The following is a 4,760-nucleotide window of genomic DNA, read 5'->3' as shown; positions in this document are numbered from 1 at the left end:
CTTTCCTGGGCCAAGGTACAACGTGTCCAGATGTGGTAGCCAGGGAACTCATCGTTGTCTACTCCACAGAGACTCAGAGAGAGTGTTGAGAGATAGACACTGATGTTGCAAGGCTAAACTGTTTCAGCTGACAGCAATGATTGGGATCTTATCGAGGAAATCCCTCGAAAGCAGTCCCTTGAAATAAAAAAATGCGACTCCGTTCGCAACAACAATTACTATTATGATTGATGAAGACAGACGATGATTCATTTTGACAAACGGTGCAGTGACATCTTCATTCCCAGACAAACTTGATCAGGACTTTGCCAGCGGGGGGCCAGCTCACAAGTGTCCGCACTGAAAGGCCTCTGGACGAGACTCTATGTTTGACCACCAGGTCATAAATGTGGCTCTCATCCTCAGTTGGACGTGGCAGGCAGCCTGCTGACTGTTGGCTTCTGGGTACTAAGGTTGGCACGGACCGCATCGCGATTCTGGCCCAAAGTCGAGTCTTGGCAGCGGGGTCAGGTCTCGTGTGGATTCTCTGAAAGTCCGGGGATGGGTAATACCTCGTTAAACTTGATCGGTAGAGCCGCGGGGAGGGAAAAAAATATTCACAGCTGTGGTTGACTTTATCTTGTTTCATTTGTTTAAATAAATGCGCTCTGGTTGTCTCTGCGATGTCTGAATTGTAGAGAGAAAATGTTCTTACATTCAGAGTCTACTGTGTGGTCATTTTCTTCTCAATTTCTCAAATTCTTTTAAGATAATCACACCATAATTGAATAACTGTGTAATGTATGTATGACATAGAAACTTTCTCACACTCTGAGAACGTGCTCATATTCTTTGAAGTCATTGATAATGGTGGCAAAGTCGTGGGCAATCAGATTTTGTGTCCGAACAATCCCAGACTAAGACCATGTGTGCGATGTCACTGAAATGTAATTTCTTTTTTCTTTCTCTCTCTCTCTCTCCCTCCATCCTCTGGCAAGGCACGCAGCCAACATTAACATAAAATTGAGATATTCTTTGCGCGGGTCTTTACATAGAGACACAGAAACAATGCACATGTTGTCCACAAGACTTTTTCCCCCCTCTTTTTTCCTTTTTTTCCCCTTCTTTATTCGTTGCGTCGATTTGGATTTGTCTTAGTCGTATTTTCACACTGCTATCGAATGGCCTGGCGTGGTCCTGTGCAGATCGCTCCGCTCCTCGCCAGCCTGGCCACAAGATTAGGCCCCAGCTGTCCGACTGAACCTTATCGTGCTTCCATATTCCGGTTTCTCGGAGAACGGGATAACCTTTCCGTCCCCAGAGGACGACTATAAGAGCGGCTGGGACCACCTGACACCGGATCACCCCTCCGGAATGCTGGGAATGGCGGTGTCCGTTCGATGGGACCGACGCCGTCCAGGGGGGACTGTGGCATCCCTGAATTCTGTTTATTTGTTGGCACCCTGTCGTGAAAACCTTCCCATCAACTGCATATTAATCTTGTCAGCGAATTTCCAACTGTTTCTTTTTTGGTTTTGTTTTTGTTTTTTTTTCCGCACCCGCACCCTCCCCCTCGGCTCACGCGCTCGCTTTGCGTCAAACGCTGACCTGCCGCCACGCCACCGTCACCGGATGAATTTACGACCCCTCACCTCGCCCCCCGCTGCTGCTGCCCCGACGTCGCTCTGCCCCGCTCTCCTCTTCTCTCATCATCTTTTCACTCCTCTCTTTTTTCTATCATGCCATCTGCCCAGCAATACACACACTCACACTCGCACGCACACACACACATGCTTAACACAGAAACACACACTCAGATTCACACATTCACACACACTCACCACACACAAAGACAAATAAAGGCACATAGTGCCTACACCCCACACATGAATGCAGGCACACACACACACACACACACACACACGCGCGCACACACACACACACAGTGGCCTCACTTGACATATGCACACACGCATACACACACACATGCTAAGAGCCGCGTGCTTTAACGCATTGCCCTCGTCTTGGGTGACGCGTAGCCATCGTGGCAGAGGCCACTAAAAAGCCGGAGTGATGAAAAACGTCCCAGTCCTGCTGAGAAGCCATCTTCTGTTTCACACCCGGGGACAATTTATGGGCCCTGCACCGGTCACTGGCACGGCCTGTCTGTCTGCCTCCCCCGCTGCGCCTGTCGCCCTGCGCCGCCCAGAGTGCCCTCTCGCTCTCTTTCTTTCTTTCTCTCTCTCTCTCTTTCTCTTTCTTCTGTTCAACCTTTTCACTGCTTTTTTTTTTAACTCCCCTCTTTATTGTTTTATATTGATTTTCATTTTTCCTTTTCTCGTCCTCTTATCCACAGTTATATTTATTCATTTAGAGGCCGCTTTTATCCAACACGGCTTACAGAACGAGAATAACATGCAAGCTACAGTGCAGAGACCGTATATTTATCCACTAGTTTACTGCATTAAAAATATATATATTTTATCTCTGGTGTTTAATAATATTTCTCATATTATATATTTCCTCTGTTTTAGGTCAGAGTGTGAAATCATCTTCAGGGTCTTTCTTCTGTTTATCTGTATTGATTGTATCATTTACACTTCTCTCTGTCTCACACTCTCTCACACACACACACACACACACACACACACACACAACCATTTCCTCCTTCAAATGTGTTCACTCTCTCCCTCCCCTGACGTTCATTCTGTTAAATTCACATGTTCCCAAATTCCAGCATTATCCTCTACCCTCACTATGCCTCTGACCAATCACCTGCCCGGATTATCCTCTCACCCTCTTCTTCTCCTCCTCCTCCTCCTCCTCCTCTTCTCTATTACTGTATCTAATCTTCATTAATCTTTGTGTTTCATACTCCCTTGTACTCCCTTTAAAGAACATTCTCTATCCCATATTTCTTGTTGCTCGGGCTCACAGACTCCCTAAATCTCTTTGGTAGCAGCAAGATCGCACGTGCGTACGTGTTCTGACCAAGCTACTTTTGCTGTCATTTCTCATCAAATTATCGCTCGCGTAATGTGTGTGGTTTACAGGCTCGGGCGGAACATGTGCGGCTGGAGTCGAGTTGCGGGGGAACCAGGGTTTTCCGTGGCCCGTTGAGAGCCACACACACACAGCATGAGCGAGTTCCAGGGTGCTCGGCAGGACTACAGGCAAGAACCACAGACACCAGTGAGATACTGACACTGGGTGTTTAGAGCAGAGATACGAGCTGAAACTTCTGGAAGTCACTCAACAGAGTCCAACTAATCCACTGTCTGTCGGCTAGTTTCCCACACATGGTTCAAGCCGTGTCCTCGACTAAAAGCTTTTCCTTGACGCTTTCTTTTATTCTTGGGCTAAACGTAATCCATGTACAGGAAACCAGCCCTATATGCGTCGCTTTAAATGATCACAAATGACAAATCACAGCAAATGAAAAAAAAAATTAAAAATTGCCTTTGTTTTGTAAGAGGGACCCAAAAGGAGGAGGGGGGGCAGAGATGGGCGGGGTTCCAGATACACTGGGTGGGGGTGTGGAGGGGGCCAGTTCACCCATGCATGCTCTGCCAGTAGGGGGTTCACAAAAGCCTGGAGGTCACTTTCCACTGTAATGTACACCCACTGGGGGATGGTGCGTGGACAGCAGACATGAGGGGTACCGACATGTGCCCCCTGGGTGTCCCAAATGTCAGCCAAAGGTCTGGGTCAGGTCCCCCCCCCCCCCCAGACCCCCCTCCAACCACCACTGCACCCAGCAAATTCTGTCAATCACCCATCATGTGCCCTCCTACCCCCCTGGCCCAAACCTCAAAACACACACCGACCACAGCCCCACCCGTCCGCTATATCAGATGCACTGAGTCGCTGAAATGTGGTAAAGAGATACCGGGCTATCAGTGTGCCGAGGGCCGGGAGCAGGCGTCGGCCGGCGCTATCGTTAGCAAGGCCGTCGGTCGTGACGACAAGAGATCTGCGTCACACGCTGTGGAACAACAATGCCGCGGATGGCGACCGTAAATTAGGGTTTGTGGGCATCAAGCTGTCCTCGCTGTTCTCAGGTAGAGCGTCCGAGTGTGGTTAACCCCGTCCCGCCTGAGGCGGCCGTAACTCACCCCGGGGTGGGCTATGACATGAACAACAGCTGGCAATTAGAACCAGAAGTGTTTCCTGGATCTCTTCACTTCCTCCTCTCTGTTATGACTGTCCACCATCTCTCTTTCCCTCTCTCTCTCCCCCTTTTTTGTTCTTTCCATATCCCTCTCTCTCTCTCTCTCTCTCTCTCTCTCCTATTTTGAGGTCTCTTATCTTCATCTCCAAGCCCTTTCTCTCCTCATGGCGATCTCCCTCTGGAACTATCAAACACTTTCCTCTTTGTCTCTCCAAGTCTTTTTGTTTTGGAGATTCTATCACTCATTTCCCCATAGCTTTATGAAGGCTGTTCTCTCTCTCTCTCTCTCTCTCTCCCTCCTCCTTTTATTTTCTATTATTTTCATTTTTATTCCCTGGGATGGTGGATGTATCTGTTGCCTAAGCCTCTGAGGTGATGAAAGAGATACTCTTACCCAACCTCAGAAAAATTTGCCACAAGTGGGACCAGAGACAGGGGGTGTCGATTGGGGCGGGGGGGGGGGGTGGTCGGTGTCACACACACATTTTATTTTTACAATGCGGACACACGACGCTATCACACGATATGGCCCCGCCGTAACTCATATTTCGCACAGGCAATGTGTGAGGCAGCTCTAGAATGAGGCCCCCTGCTGGCTTTGTGGCACTCT

Source organism: Sardina pilchardus, chromosome 4 (genome assembly GCF_963854185.1).
Source record: "Sardina pilchardus chromosome 4, fSarPil1.1, whole genome shotgun sequence".
Taxonomy (NCBI): domain Eukaryota; kingdom Metazoa; phylum Chordata; class Actinopteri; order Clupeiformes; family Clupeidae; genus Sardina; species Sardina pilchardus.
The sequence above is the reverse complement of the archived record's forward strand: the minus strand, read 5'-3'. Positions refer to the sequence as shown.